A 17,176-nucleotide genomic window follows, 5' to 3' on the forward strand; every position below is an offset into this window, starting at 1 on the left:
GATCTTACTATTTACTTTTACAAAAAGTTAGTCGCATTTCCTTTGAGGGACCATTAACTTTGCCTCAGAGCACTGTTTGTGGCTTTCTCTGCAAGAAATAAGCAAACTGATACAGGTTTTTGCTTGGATACAGAGAATGGTGAGAGCAGTCAATCAAAGTGACCAGTTGATCCCCAATTAACCTTCTGCATAAATAGGGAGTGCCTGCAAGATTAAAAATAGAGTGGACCAGAACAGGTTTGATTAGAAAGATTGAAAGTTAAAAGTCATGGATAATCTGAATGGAGATTAGCAATGATCAGAAGGTGGAGAAAGTTATACTGTTTTAGTGTGTCTAGCAGCTGAAGTTGTTGCCTTATGGAAGAACCCATCGGAGAAATGGCCAAAGCCTAATCAGATGGAAAAGGCTGGGGGTTAAAAAGTAATCTATGGCATATTCAACTTCACATTAAATGAGAATAATATGTTAGTAACTGTTTCTTTCATTTGTTCTTATGCTTCATCTGTTCATTCACTTATGGGGGACAGCCAGTTGCCTCCACAGTGTACGTGCGGTTTACATTAGCTCATATGGTTGCTTTCGTTGACGGAGATGTCTTCAAGCTGAGAAAGCTATCAAATACTTCCTAACTCCAGTGACAAACTACCCGTTGGCAGCTGGGAGCCTATTTCAATGCCAGCCTTTCCCAACAAGGTGCAGTAAGGCGATAGCTCTCTGGAACTGTGTCACCACCGGTGTGTGCTTTTGGCCTCATGTCACAGAATTACACAGATCCCTGAAGCATACAGTGGCTGATTTTTATCAGCACGTTGCTGCTTTTTCTCTTAATGTTGGCAAGAAATTGTAAAAGATCATTTGAGCCAGGTTTAATTCCTCATGGCTGAAGGCAGAGACACTCCAACAAGAGAATTATTCAACTAGCAGACCTCTCTGTAGCCTTACACTATTGCACGTGTCTCCTTAAACCACCCCCAAACCTAAGTATCTTCTGAGCAATGGGTGCTTTAGTTAGCCACTTGTTGAGCCATGCTTGCGTTTTTCTTTTCTTTTTCTTTTTACCATTTACTGTGTGATAGCAGTCTCCACTTTGCCTGTGGCTCATGAATTTCTCTCGCTCATTTTCCTCCATGTAACGCACAGGCTTCCATCTGCAAAGCATTACAGTAAATGACAGGAATAGAGAAATGATTTCACACACGTTCCGCATGGGCCAGATGCAGCTCCAGAGTCACTGCCGCAACTAAGTCTCATGTGGTAGGAAGAAATAAAGAAGGAGTAAATAAGTCTTACCCTGCTGCATTTTAGTGCATATGTTTGAGGTTCACAAAGTCAGTGCCTCTGCCCTGGTGCTGTATTATCGTTTATATTTGTCATTCAGCTCATGTGTGTTGGTCCGGCATCTCCAGATTTGACTCTCATAATTTTTTATGCTTTGTTTTTACAACTTGCAGCAACCAGCTGGAGTAATCATAAATATTACCTCATCCTCACCAGGACCATGCTGCTTTTTTCACAGCTTTTATTTGAAGGAGTCCATAATGCATATTCTTAGTAATAATAACTTTATTATTATTTTATTATATGTGTGGAAATTCGTAATATTGAAAATGTTATTATGTTTTTCGTGTGTCATTTGTATGTAGCTAAAGACTTTAAAATCCTTCTTTCCTATAACTACCCTCTGTAATATCAGTTCTGGGGCTGAGGCTGTTTAGTGGATTTGTTACCAAAATCTACATTTCTACTTAAGCTAATAAAGCATTTAACTGTATAATATTTATTACTTATATAATATGATTTAAGCTTTTCTGACTTTAAGTATATTCTAGCCTCTTAGTTAAAAAGTAACAAATATCTGCTGTCAACAGATATTATCCAGTCTCATCAAACACTGCTTGAATAGTAGAATAGTCTATTTTTGGCCGTCTTCACATAGTTTCCTGGTTAAATGTCCCAAGCAGCAATGCGTTCCTGTAATCTGTTTCACATATTTACACATATTTAGCGGACAGGCATTTGGTCAGGGGTGTAAATCAAAGTGGCGGTAACAGGATTCTGCGTGCCATCAGCACGTTGCGCTCCTAATCACCAGGGCTCAGTAAAAGATGGTGAGGCAGCCTATAACACTGCCCAGGGGAACCAATAAAACACTGGTTTGGTGCTCAGCCAGTTCTGCAGCCTGCTAGGGGTTTAATGCTTGAGGCACTTAGTCATACAGCACCATGCTTGTTTTTTTAGTTGGTTTTTTTTTTAAGGACTTAACTGAAAATTTCTTCTTGTCAGTTTTCATAAAAGATGCGCTCTTTAATTTTCTTGTAGCTCACTTCACTGTTATTCTCCTCGAATCCTCTTTTCCGTCTCATTTGGTCCTCTGAATATGTGGCTGCACAGAGTCAACCAGACTGTCCCCACCCTGTAGTGAAGCAGATGTTAACAATTACATCTGCTTCATCTTTTTGGTCTTCATTCGTCTTTTATTTATTTATTTTCTTGCCTCCATGATACGTGGTAACCTTTAAAGTCTCTATTTCATGTTTAACTTTGACCAAACACTGTATTTAACTGTAGATCTTAGCTAACACAGGATTAACTGTTTGGCATAATTATCCAAAATAGAAATATGACAATTTAAAGTAAAATTAACATGATTGTGAGGACAGTGGGTGTTCCATAGCACACAGACAGCTGTATGAGAAACACTTTTGTCTCAAAGGCACATAATACCACAGTCTCTAGTTTGGGTTCCTGGGTTTTTTGATGCTATGGCGAGGCTTCTGTCCATCGATTCGCAAATCACAAGAATTACTATTCCTTCTAGTATTGGTTAGATTTTAGTGAAACTTGCGCACACTGATGTGCTTAAGATCGAGGTGTAGGTCTTGTAATATGATGCAGATGATATATGGCAACTCATTTTACATTTTAGGCCGCATATAGCCCACTTAAATCTTGTGTGGGTCGAATCAGTGAAGGTCCCCTTCCTCTAGGTGGCCTTGTGTTTCTAAATATCACGTTACTTTGGACCTTTGACGTCTTCTTCAAGTTCAAACGTTCATAAAATGCCTTTTTTCTTAAAACACTTGTTTTAAATTCATCTGCCTGTCTTTGTATTGGCAACTTTTAGGAAGTGATCGTCTTATAAGGAAATTCTAAATATCACATCCAAACATTTTGTCACATTTGACCTCTGATCTCACTTTTACATTTACATCTGCCTTTCTTTCAAATTGATCTTTCTGTGTTAACGTCTCGGTTCCTTGTTCGTCTTCGGTGCTGGTCCTCATGTCAGTATTAGTTCTCTTCATTATTTCCCATTTTTACTTTGAATTCTGGGTTTTCTTTCATGTCTTGCATTAGTTTTGCTTTCTCCCTACTCAGCACATTTTGTGTATACGTGTGTCATTTGTCTTTTGTGTCCCCTTAGGTTGATCTTTTTGCTGCTTGACCTCCTCTTGGACTCTTTCCATCTTTTGTTTCTTTACCGCCACCCATTAAAGCCTTGTTTTATTTCTTATTCTGCCTGCTTGAGTCCTTGCGACACAAAAATGTTATCAGAAAGGCTAAACTGAGTGTAAACTGTCTTCTACCTTCCTTTCTTCTTACTGACCTCAGTTTTCATGAGTTGAATGGGTCTTAATAATACACGTACATTCCCGTAAATATCAGTGTTTAATGTTAATTACATTTTAAGGGCCAGTTCCTTTATTCCTAAAGAAAGCTAAAAGGGATTAGAGTTGGATATTTGTTGGCTTGTTTGGCTTATTATATGTTGTTTGTGCTTGCTTTGCTGTAATTATAGGTTTGTTCTGCATGTGCAACAACAGTTATTTTTCTTGTGGAAAATTACCCCCTTTGCTTTTTTCCCATTTTTCTTGCTCACTACACTCTTGTCTAGTGTAGGCTTATTGAATATATATAATATAATGATCAGGTTAATTTTTTTATACTACATAAAGCACAAAGATGATGAGATATTTACACCAAATGCTGTAAGACCCTTTAAACCCATCTCCACATTTGTCCTGGACAAACAGACCCCCACTAGGACCTGAGCATAGACAGACCACATAACCTTTGTCGTTTCTCTTCCTTTGTTTGTCTCTATAATGCACTCCTGCTTTTCTTCTTCTTCTCTTTTTCCTCTGCTGCAAAAACGTTTCTGCCTATTGAGGAGTACTTGTGGTGAGGGCTAGTTCGTTTAGGTTCAGCAGCTAACAAGATGGTGTATCGGTCAGGATACAGGAAGGAGGACAACAGGCTTCCACTTTGCTGGATTGTCACCGCCAGCTGTTTTATTGCCACCTAGATGCTCAGCAGTCTGTAGTAACAAACAAGTTGCCATGAGTATATAAATATATACAGCAACAGCTTCACTAAGATAAATATAAAGGATTACATGAAATAAACCAACACATCCATCTGAATATACACATGTTGTGAAATCTGTTTATGTTGTCCTAGTAAGGCTACCATGAGGGCAGCCACTAGAGGTCGCTAGAAGACCGGTGTATATGTGTTTTTTCCAGAAATTTATGTAGCCACGGACACTGCTGCTACAACTCAATAAAAAGTGGTTCGTGCTTGAGAACCCTGCGTCTTATTGCCTCCGAACATGACATGGTGTCAGAAGTGAGGACTTCACGCCGAGTTACACGAAGAAATGGCTAAATTTGGACCTCCGGAGCCGTTCGACTTTACACAGCCGGCAGAGTGGCCGATATGGCGGCAGAGATTCTCCCGTTTTCGAGTGGCGTCCAAGCTAGGGATGGAGAGCGGCGAAGTGCAGGTGAACTCGCTTCTTTACTCCATGGGGAGAGATGCCGAACCAATATATGGCTCATTTGTGTTTCCTGCTGCTACGGAGGCCAGGCCAAGTCCGCAGTTTGAGTATGATCTGGTTATACAAAAGTTCGATGAGCACTTTGTCCCAAAGAGAAACGTTATCCATGACCGCGCCTGTTTTCACAAACGGAGCCAGAGGGCCGGGGAGACGGTCGAGGCTTTCGTGCGGGGCCTGTACGAGCTCGCGCAGCACTGCGAGTTCGGCGGCAGTAAAGACGAGCAGATCCGGGATCGTATCGTCATTGGATTAATTGACAAAGATGTTTCACAAAAACTCCAGCTCGAGGCGGACTTAACTTTGGATAAAGCCATTCAACTAGCACGCCAGAGTGAACAAGTCAAACAGCAAAGTGCAGACCGAGTGGAAAGCACGGTGAATGAGGTGAAACAGAGGCATTATAACAGCATGAGAAGGAGTTACTACCAACCTCATCAGGTACGTGAGCAACAACATGGTGAGAGTAAACCAAAATGCCAAAGATGCAACAGGGTGCATGACAAAAGAGAAAACTGCCCAGCCCGCAATAAAAGATGCAGAAAGTGCAATAAGTTGGGACACTTTGAAGTTGTATGCAAAACCAAAATGCTAAAAGAGGTCAGGGCTGAGGCTGTAGAGGACTCAGATGAGGATTCATTCTTCATAGGGGAGCTTTTCCTAGGAGCAGTAATTGAGCCAAAAACAACAGTCATTGAGGAGTCAGGCTCAGATGCCGACTGGGACATTGAGCTATTGGTAAATGGCAGTCCAGTTGATTTTAAAATTGATACAGGCGCAGACACCACTGTTATGACAGAAACGACCCTTAATAAGCTACAGCAGAGACCCAAACTTATCCAGTGTAAGCCAACTGTGTACAGCCCTGGTGGAAAAGTCAAGTGCATGGGTAAATTCCTTGCTACTACAGAGTACAAAGGCCAAAAGTACCAGTACTGGATTACAGTTATAAAAGGGCAATATGCAAGTAACCTACTGGGGAATACAGTAGCAAAGCGCATGGGATTAGTCACTAGAGTTAACAAAATCAGTAGTGACTTAAAAGAGGATGTGTTCGGAGAAATTGGCCTGCTGAACTGTGAACCTGTAAAAATCGAGCTGACCGAAGATGCAGTGCCGTACAGTGTAACCACCCCACGCCGGGTGCCTTTTCCTCTCCTCCCAAAAGTGGAAAAGGAAATAAAGCGCATGCTCAAACTTGGCATCATTGAGGAAGTCACCGAGCCAACAGACTGGTGTGCACCAATGGTGCCTGCTCCAAAGCGCAACAAGGATGAGGTCAGGGTGTGTGTGGACTTAAAACGTCTGAATAAGGGAGTAAAGCGTGAACGGTACATCTTGCCCACATTGGATGACATAACTCCTAAGTTGGCAGGGGCTAAAGTTTTCTCCACTTTGGATGCCTCCAGTGGGTTCTGGCAAATACCACTGGATCCCAGCTGCCAAAAACTAACCACGTTCATAACTCCCATGGGCAGGTTTTGCTTCAGACGCCTGCCATTTGGCATAACTTCAGCACCCGAGATCTTCCAGCGGCTCATGAGCACCTTGCTCAAGGGCCTAGAGGGGACTGTCGTCGTGATGGACGACATATTGGTTTTCGGGGCTAACAAAGAGGAACATGACCAACGCTTAGGTGCAGTATTACAGACAATCAAAGCATCAGGACTTAAGCTCAACAGGTCCAAGTGCCACTTTGGAAAGAATGAACTACAGTTCTTCGGTCACATCATCAGTGCGGATGGTGTGAAACCTGATGATGGCAAGGTGGAGGCTATTGCCAGGATGCCCAGCCCCACCAATGTAGAACAACTCAGGCAGGTACTCGGATTAATAAACTATGTTGGAAAATTCCTGCCAGGCCTGTCCACGGTGCTGCACCCCCTCTCCAATCTACTCAAAAAAGAGACTGTATGGGTGTGGGGCGAGCCTCAGGAGCAAGCATTCAACAAAGCAAAAGCAATGCTCGTGGCTGCACCAGCACTTTGTTATTATGATGCAGGCCGACCAACAGTTGTCAGTGCGGACGCCAGCAGCTATGGCCTGGGTGCTGCACTGTTACAGGACAATGACGGGGAGTTACGGCCTGTTGCCTTTTGTTCTCGCACGCTCACAGACACAGAGAAAAGATATTCGCAGATCGAAAAAGAGTGTTTAGCATCTGTCTGGGCCTGCGAACGTTTTACCCGCTACATCCAAGGCATGGGTCATGTACGTCTACAAACTGACCATAAGCCCTTGGTGCCTTTGATCAACTCATACGACCTTGATAAAACGCCACTGAGATGTCAGAGATTGCTGATGCGACTGATGCGATTCAATGTCACTGCTGAGCATGTTCCCGGTAAACAGTTAGTGGTGGCGGACGCACTCTCCAGACATCCACTGCACGGATGCTACCCGTCCGAGACAGACAGCCATGTCAAGGCATATGTGAGCAACGTAGTGACAAGCAAACCTATCAAGTCACATAAGTTGGAGGAAATTCGTAGAGCTACACAGAGGGACCCAGAGCTTCAAAAAGCAATCATCTTCATCAGACAAGGGTGGCCTCGGAGAATGGCAAAGAGCTCACCACTGCAAGGCTTTTATGCAGCCAGAAGCCACCTTTCAGAATCAGATGGTCTAGTGCTCTACCACGATCGCATCGTAATTCCCACAGCACTTAGACCCAGTGTCCTTGACCAATTACATGAAGGCCACCAAGGACTAACTAAATGTAGAGAGCGCGCAAGATCAACAGTGTGGTGGCCCAACATTGGACTTCAAATAACACATAAGGTGAGGTCATGCAACTTTTGCAGAGAGCACAAGCCTACACAGCGACGGGAACCTCTCGTGACTACTCCTCTGCCCAAATGGCCCCTGGCAAAAGATTGCAGCTGATCTTTGCGAGCTTGAGGGTAAGAACTTTCTTGTCGTTGTTGACTATTTTTCAAGAGACATTGAGATTGCTTCCCTCACTACAACAACCAGCAGACAGGTCATTAACAAGCTTAAACACATGTTCGTTAGATGGGGCATCCCGTTAGAACTGGTCAGTGATAATGGGACGCAGTTCACATCATCAGAGTTCCAAGACTTCAAACTGAGTTATGGCTTCACCCACACTACGTCGAGCCCTCATTACCCCCAGTCAAATGGAGCTGCTGAAAGAGCTGTCCAAACGGCCAAGTACATTCTCAAACAGCCTGACCCCTGCTTAGCCTTAATGAGTTACCGCTCTACACCAATTGCAGCAACCGGTGCAAGCCCAGCTCAACTTATGACAGGACGTCAAATCCGCACCACCGTCCCAGTACTCGAAAAGACATTGCTGCCCAGTCCAGTCAATAGGGACACAGTGTGCCAAAGAGATGCTGCAGCTAAGGACTCTTACAGATTCTTCTACAACCGCAGACATTCAGCTCGTCCACTTCCTGAGCTTCTCCCAGGCCAGGATGTTGTAGTGAAGCTTGACGGGGAAAAGGGGTGGACGACTCCAGCCAAGGTCATCAGTAAGTCTAAGGAGCCGAGATCCTACTTGGTGGAGATGGCGAATGGGAACGTGACTCGCCGCAACAGACGACACCTTCAGCTTGTCCCAGGCACCGCTGATCCTGAGGAGCAGCAGCAGAGCACTGTTCCAGCTACACCGACTACTCCAACTAAAGGGGCGGCCGCTTCCCAAGAACCACCAGTAAGGCAGACATTGCCAATCCCTGTCCCGGGGTCTCCTCTCCACCCTACCACACCTGTGAGAGTGACTTCCAGGGGGCGGGAAATTAAAGTACCTCTCAGATTCAGAGACTGAGGACTATCTCCTTTTTACGTTCTAAGGGCAGAATAATCCCTTATCAGGACTGAGGGTAGTCTACCCCTGTGATGTCCTGCGTTCTGACAACACTGTTTTATGTTTAAAGTACCTTTGTTAAAAGGGGAGATGTTGTGAAATCTGTTTATGTTGTCCTAGTAAGGCTACCATGAGGGCAGCCACTAGAGGTCGCTAGAAGACCGGTGTATATGTGTTTTTTCCAGAAATTTATGTAGCCACGGACACTGCTGCTACAACTCAATAAAAAGTGGTTCGTGCTTGAGAACCCTGCGTCTTATTGCCTCCGAACATGACAACACATAACAGGACATATATAATTTGAACTACGCCAATCTTACATCTCTTGCTCCAAACACAGAAAGGACACAATTAAACACAGTGAGAATGTCATACATAGCCGAAACATCCACTCTAACTGTAAACAAAGGACTTGGGCGCCATCGTGTGGCCGAATAAAATTACTACATAATGGCGGCGGCCGGCAGCACATGCTTCGAGTCACGAGATGAAAAAATGCGGTGCTACAATGCGGTAGAATGTAACTAAAGCCGCGGCCAACATCAGAATCGGAAAATGAACATATTTAAGGAAACTTACTTCCAGTCATGAACTTAACACTCGGAGCATCACGTGAAGGATGGCAACCAGGAACACAGCTTACGAGGTAACAGAACTAACACAGAAAAAATCTCCTCTTCTCAAGTAGCATCGCGATACCCCCAACTTCTGCCTACGTCATTTCCTACGACTCCACCCCACACAATATTGCAGAACATAGACATAAAATCCCAGAGCCTTTTATACAGCCGCCCCCAAATGTGGTTACACATTTGCTCCCCGAAAAAAGGCTCCCTAATCAGTTGAGGGAGGCGACTTGCTATTCTGCTTAGTATCGCTGTCTTCCGATGGCACGGCAGGTAAAACTACCAACCGAGCAACTGGTCTGGTGTAAACACGTCCATTAACGTTCACATCAGCAGATCGGACAAGTCCATCATCACTACGATGAACCTTAATCACATGGCCTATTGGCCACAAGGCTCGAGGCAGCTGTGGATCTGCAACCATAATAACTGCCTTTTCCAGAAGTTCAGGAGGAGTTGACTGCCACTTCTGCCTTGCCTGTAAGCCAGGCAAGTATTCCCTGATGAATCTTGCCCAGAACTGATCAGCAAGAATCTGTGAGTGCCTCCAACGTCGCCGACTCAGGTTTTCTGTCTCATAGTAGACCACCTGGGGTAGTGATCCATCAGGCCGCCCCATGAGGAGACTATTGGGTGTCACAGGGTCCACATCGGCTACGTCGGTGGAAACGTAGCCTAAGGGCTTTGCGTTAAGGATCAATTCAACCTCAAGCAGAACTGTACGGAGTACCTCCTCGTGAAGAGGTTGGGAACCCACACAGGTGCGCAGAGCTGTCTTCACTGAACAGATTTCCCTCTCCCATACACCTCCGAAATGTGGGGCTGCCGGGGGGTTGAACTGGAATCTGATCTTCTGACGGGCGAGCCTCCCTTGCAATGTCTCTGACATGTTGGCAAAGGCTTCTCTGAGTTCTCGTTCTCCCCCTTTGAAATTGGTCCCACAGTCAGACCATAACTCTGCCGGTGTCCCTCTTCTGGCTATGAATCGCCTCAGGGCCATGAGGAACGCATCCGCGTCTAAGCTACTTAGGAGATCAAGATGTACCGCCCTCGTCGTCATACACTTGAAAATGATTCCCCAGGGCTTCTCATGACGTCTTCCTACCTTCACAAACATAGGCCCGAAACAGTCAACACCGGTTGAGTAAAAGGCTGGTTTGTAAAGTCTAAGCCGAGCAGCTGGAAGGTCAGCCATCTTGGGAACAGAGGGTTGTGCCCTCCAACGCTGACACTCAGGACAGGTTCGCTGGTGCTTGCGAATTGCCTCTCTTCCACGCAGTATCCAGTAAGACCTCCGCAGCTCCGCGAAGACCCGTTCGGAGCCTGGATGATGCAGATCAACATCATATTTCTGGATAAGCAGGCGTGTGAAAGGGTGTGAAGGATCCAAGACAATCGGATGCAATATAGGTCCGTCAAGACCTTCTAGGCGTCGCAACCGACCCCCTACTCTGATGAGGCCCACTGAGGTATCCAGTTCAGGTGCCAGGGTAAGCAAGCGGCTTCTGGATGAGACAGGTTTCCTTTCTGAAAGCAATCTGCACTCCTCAGGAAATGACTCCTGTTGAGCCTGCCGGAGAATGGCCTGTTCAGCATTCTGATAGTCCTCAGCCCTAGATGGCGCAGTCGAGAGTCCCTGACCACAAAGCTCTTTAACAGTAATATCCAAGAGCTCCTGCCAAGTCTTGCACGCCATTCCATCCTGACAGGTAGGTGTGGAGGTGATAGAGGTTCCACAGAAGACTGTTTTCCGGAGCTCAAGTTCGTCATTACGGGGCTCGGAGCTCGGGTTCTCTGGCCATGTGTCAGGACTGTTGAGCAGAAAGGGGGGTCCATTCGACCACCGATTAGGCACTTTGAGCTCGGCCAGAGCCTTCCCTCTCGTCAGGTCATCCGCTGGATTACTTTCTGAGTCTATGTAGCGCCAGGTACAGTGTTCCGTCAACTCCTGTATCTCAGCTACCCTGGCTCCTACAAAAACCTTGTAGCGGCAGGACTGTGAGCTCAACCAGGTAAGAACAGTGGTCGAATCAGACCACAGGACTGTTCTTTCAATCGCTGAGGTGAGTTCCTTATTCAGGGTACTGGCCAGCTGCGCTGCCAGCAAAGCTCCACAGAGCTCGAGGCGGGGAATAGAGAGAGCTCGTTTGGGGGCTACCCGGGAGCGAGCTAGGATGAAGGTGAGGTGAACTTGCCCATCCTGTTCTACAGTCCTCATATAGGACACCGCTCCATAAGCTTTCTCAGAAGCATCCCCAAAAATGTGCACCTCACGAATGGCCCCCTTTAAGTTAGCACTGGCAGGAACATAGGCACGTGGGAAGGTAAGGTGAGGTAAAAACTGAAGCTCCACCTCCCAGTCAGACCAAGCTTGCAGGAGGGTGGAGGGAAGATTCGAGTCGTCCCAACCATGCTTCTTATCCCATAACTGCCTGAGAAGGAGCTTGGCCCGAGTGGTGAAGGGTAACAGATAGCCCAAAGGGTCGTACTGTGAGGCTAGGACTCTATAGATGTTTCTGAGGGTTGGCACCTCATAGGACACGGGCCTGTGCTTATAACCCAAGGAGTCGGTATTCCAGTCCCAGCTGAGCCCGAGCGTGGTCTCTAGCGGGTTGGATTTGTCCTCGGCTAGCCACAGATCCAGACTCTGTGATCTAGCTTCTGGAGGCAAATGGCTCAGGACACTTGGATCATTACAAGCCCACTGACGTAGCTCGAAGCCAGCTGATTTCAGCAACTCTCTTAGCCGATCCACCAGATCTCTCGCTTCTTCCGGTGAGCCAACACTCTGTAGGCAGTTGTCTACGTAGAAACACCTCTCGATGGAGAATCTCAGGCTGTCGTCAGGCTGTGTGTGCTCCATCACGTGATGCTGCAGGGCGAAGGTGGCGCAGCAGGGGCTTGAAGTTGTCCCAAATGGCAGGACCTGCCACTCGAAGATTTTAGGGGGTTCATTCACCTTTAAGTCCCGCCAAAGGAACTTCAACAGGGGCCGGTCTTCAGGGAGGAGCAGTACCTGATGGAACATCCCCTTGATGTCTCCACTCACAGCTATGGGGTGTTCACGAAACCTGACCAGCACCCCCAGCAGGGAAGCTCCAAGAGTAGGGCCAGGCAACAGGAACTGGTTCAGGGACTGTCCAAGGTATTTATGGGAACAGTTAAACACCAGGCGATTCTTCCCGTTATGACTGACAAGATGATGCGGTATGTACCAGTTCTCCTTGGGCGAAGTCTCATGCGTAACTTCCTTCACGGCTCCTGATTGGATCAGCTTCTGCATTTCTGCCCTGTAGGCATCAGCCCGACTGGGATCCTTTAACAGGCGCCTTTCTGTGCTTCGAAGCATGGGCATGACTGATTCCTTTGGTGCATTCAGTGGCGGCATCTGTGGGTGACGGAGTACAGATGCAGGATGGTCGATGGAGTCTTCAGGTATGCTACGAGTTGTTCTTGCCTCGAGCAGGGCCACAGCCTGCTGATCCTGTTTCGACCGAGTGACCTCTTTCTCGGATCGGTAAGGCACCACGTCCACCTGCCAGAGCCGCTCCACATGTTTGAGCAACTCGTCTGATTGGGCGGATGTATACAGGGATAGGACAGGCTGGGTCTGCCGCCCCATGAAAAGACTTGGCCCTTGAAGGGTCCAGCCAAGCCGGGTGTGGACTGCTGCTGGGCCTCCAGGTGGGCCGAGGCGGACTGGTTCTATGGGGGTGATCAGGTGTGGCTGGTCTGAACCAATGAGAAGCAGAGGCTTGGCTTCCTTCAGGGCAGGGACCGGGATCCCATGCAGGTATTTGTACTTCCTTCTCAGCTGGTCGATAGGATAAGTATGGTGAGCTAAGTTGAGACGATCAGCTGTAAACGCTCCATCAATCTTGTAGTAGGATCCAGGGTTGGTAGCACCAGAGACGCTGAAGGATACGGTATGTCCATGAAGCATCTGAATATCTTGGCGGACGGTTCGTAATGGCAGGTCCTCCGGGCTGCCTGCCAGACCAAGAGTCTTTGCAGCAGCAGGGAGCAGCATGGTCCTCTCTGAACCGTCATCAAGTATAGCATAGGTGTCTAGAGTCCGCTCTCCATGGCTCAAAAGCACAGGTACAATCTTCAGCATGACACGATTGCTGGCCCCATGGCGATCAAGGTAGAGTGAGCCCGAAGCCGAACTGGTTAGGCAGCTTTCCTCCTTTGCAGCCATGCCAGCGTTGTTTCCTTCTGTCCTGGCATTTACCTCGTGAAGAGCCAGCAGATGTTTACCCTGGCAGCGGCTGCAGGGTTTCTTTAGTGTGCACTGAGCAGCTAAATGAGTTCGGGCACAGCGCCAGCATCGTTTGTTGACCTGTATCCAGTCCTTTATTTCCTCTTTGGAGAGCTTGGCTACATCATCACATTGGCTGAAATAGTGTTCTGTGCTCTCACAGTAGGCACAGTAGGCACAGTAAGCCATGCAGATAGGTCGTACAGAGTGTAGGTGCTCCCGGGCTGTTTAAACTGGTGTCGACGAAAATCAGCTCTCTGTTCGGCAGGAAGCTTACTTATTAGTCGGGCAACGTGGGACCCACAGTTCAACTCCGCTTCTCCTTCCAGTCCTAATGTTTGTAACAGCCCAACTAGTGACTGCACCTGAAGGGAGAACCTTTGGAAGGCTACTGTGTCACCTCGCCTTATTTCAGGACCATCCAGGACACTTGCTATCTTTCTCAAGGCGAGCTGATGAGGTTGTCCAAATTTGTCGTGGAGGGCTGCCATGGTGTCAGTATAAGGCTTGGGTGAGTTCAGGTAAGCATCGGCAATAAGTCGAGCTTCATCTAGTTTGAGGTGGTCCACAAGTATCTGATACTTGAAGAGCTCAGTAGCATTAGGAGGGAGTAGGTTCTCTAAAGCCATGCGGAGCCTAGCAAACTCAGAGGGATCAGAATGAATGAACCTTGGGATGGTTGGTTTGGGCCCCCTGTACACTAGCTCAGCCGAAAGAGGAGCAGATGGGTTGCTGCCGTGCCCACTGGTTACTCCAGTGACAAGAGAGGGGGAACTGGCTGGAACAGGCTTGGTTGGGAGCAAACCTGTCTTACTTGGTGCCCAGCAGGGGGGTGGCACAGAGTGTTGTGGAGGGGCATGAAACGTGTTTCCATCCTTAACCACAGGGTCCTGATATAGGGTGCAGCGATGACTAGGCAGCGAAGGCTCACCAGCGAAATATGGTGTGCGGGGTAGAGGGTGGTACTGTACACCATCATCGGAGTATTGTTCGTCAACCTTCATTTGGGAGAATCCTGTGTGCAACTCTTCCATCGGTTCAGGCCATGGCGGTGGGTCAGGCCACACCTCCTCATCCTCCTCCTGTGGCATTGTCTCAGGGGTGGTGTATACCTCTCCTGAACCGCGCTTGGGGGGATGATTGGTGCTAGGCTGTGAGGCAGTCAGGTGAGCCATATCCTTCCTCAGCAGGTGAGCCACTTCAATCAGCTCTCTGAGGTCACTCTTTGCTTCCTTCAGTTCTTTGAGGCCCTCCTGTAAAACTTGCTGTGATTGGAGTAGCTGCTCTCTTTCGGCCTGCAAGGCTCTGAATTCTGTATGAAATGTGTGTATTGAAGACCCTAGCAAATTAGAAGGTGCAAATTCAGGTGAGAGGCTCCTATTAAGGTCCACATCTTGTTCACTTCTTCCCAGTGGAGGGGGTGTATTGTAATAGGCCCCATCCCTGTCGCTGTAGAGGGGTGGCGTATGACTATACTGAGGCTGAACTCTGTCGCTTCTTGTGTGAGGCTGTGGGGTATCCCACTGCAGCATTTCCGTAAAGAGGTGGCCTGTATAGTTAACATCAAAGTCCTCAAACCGGCTTGGTCGACGTGTATGGCGTTTAGGCCTTGGATCAGGACATGTCGCTCCATCTTGATAACTCCTCCGGCTCGAAGGACCAATATTGAGGAGTACTTGTGGTGAGGGCTAGTTCGTTTAGGTTCAGCAGCTAACAAGATGGTGTATCGGTCAGGATACAGGAAGGAGGACAACAGGCTTCCACTTTGCTGGATTGTCACCGCCAGCTGTTTTATTGCCACCTAGATGCTCAGTGTTGCCAGCAGTCTGTAGTAACAAACAAGTTGCCATGAGTATATAAATATATACAGCAACAGCTTCACTAAGATAAATATAAAGGATTACATGAAATAAACCAACACATCCATCTGAATATACACATAACAGGACATATATAATTTGAACTACGCCAATCTTACATCTCTTGCTCCAAACACAGAAAGGACACAATTAAACACAGTGAGAATGTCATACATAGCCGAAACATCCACTCTAACTGTAAACAAAGGACTTGGGCGCCATCGTGTGGCCGAATAAAATTACTACATAATGGCGGCGGCCGGCAGCACATGCTTCGAGTCACGAGATGAAAAAATGCGGTGCTACAATGCGGTAGAATGTAACTAAAGCCGCGGCCAACATCAGAATCGGAAAATGAACATATTTAAGGAAACTTACTTCCAGTCATGAACTTAACACTCGGAGCATCACGTGAAGGATGGCAACCAGGAACACAGCTTACGAGGTAACAGAACTAACACAGAAAAAATCTCCTCTTCTCAAGTAGCATCGCGATACCCCCAACTTCTGCCTACGTCATTTCCTACGACTCCACCCCACACAATATTGCAGAACATAGACATAAAATCCCAGAGCCTTTTATACACTGCCCCTCTCTGAGCCTGGTTCTCACGAAGGTCTCTTCCTGTTAAAAGGGAGTTTTTCCTTCCCACCATTGCCAAGTCCTTGCTCATAGTGGACCAGCTACTGTGAATTGGTGCTTATAATATCATTGAACTGAAGTGAAACTACAAAGGCCTAACCTTCATTGTCACGTCTGCAGATCTTTGCCAACACACAAACGTGTGCCTCGGTTTGAGGTGTTCATGTTTTGTTGTTCACAGCATGCCTGTGGCTTTTTACTTTTAGGAGCTTTTTGGGACAAAAAAAACCCAAGAAAAGCATCCTTGGAGCAAACACGGGACAACAATGAGTGAGAATGAGAGCATGGTAACCACAAAATGACATTTCACTTATTCACTCATTCCACGTGTTGTCAGCCGGCACAACAAAATGCTGTCTTTTAAACAAACAAAGCTAGCTTTATGATCTCTCTTTTTTTTTTCTTTTGGCTCCAAAAACAGTGTCCATCAAATTTTAGAGAGTAACACTGATGGCACATTTTGTAACCAAACAATGCAGCTATGCACATTTGCTAAACCATTTGTCATAATTTTCAAGATTTTTCCCTGTGACAAATCTCTGGTCACACAAAGTGTGAATATTCATTTGCTTTTCTCTGGCTATTCCTTCAACGTTATTTTGTTACACAAGTGTTTCAGGAATGCCTAACATCTGTTACTTTTTGAAATTTTGAAAAGCACAAAAGCTGCATTACTTTCCTAGGACAGCGTGGGAATGATTAGTCGTTAATTTTCCATCCTCTGTCTCATTGAGAGGTTGAGGAGATTATGTCCTTCTTTAGTGTTTAGTGTATGTGCATAAATATTTGCAACTCTGTACATTTGCGTTTTGTGCACATGCACGCCATCCTCCTCTGTCCACAACTACATGTCTTCCCGTCACACATAAATGCACTTTGACGGGAGTGTGTGTGTGGGCTGCCTAGAGACAGGCTGGGACCTCCTCTTAAGGCTTGAGCTGCCTTTCTTCCCACAGCACCCGGCAGGAGGATGTCCATGGGAAGTATAGTGCCGTGCAGAGGGGAAGAAACCTGGGAAAGAAGAGGGAGTACCTCAGAACATGCATGGTTAATTAGTGGCTGCTATGGGAACTTGAAAGGGACAGAGAAATATGGTCAACACAGCGTGCAGCAAAGA

General features: G+C 46.7%; 1 protein-coding gene across 2 annotated transcripts in view; it reads left to right on the forward strand.

The window, feature by feature from the left end:
• Positions 1–17,176, forward strand: part of coro7 (coronin 7) — a 125,689-nt gene that overhangs the window by 82,098 nt on the left and 26,415 nt on the right. The gene's annotated exons all lie outside the window — the stretch shown is intronic.

The sequence above is a fragment of the Astatotilapia calliptera genome, chromosome 4 (genome assembly GCF_964374335.1).
Source record: "Astatotilapia calliptera chromosome 4, fAstCal68.1, whole genome shotgun sequence".
Lineage (NCBI taxonomy): Eukaryota > Metazoa > Chordata > Actinopteri > Cichliformes > Cichlidae > Astatotilapia > Astatotilapia calliptera.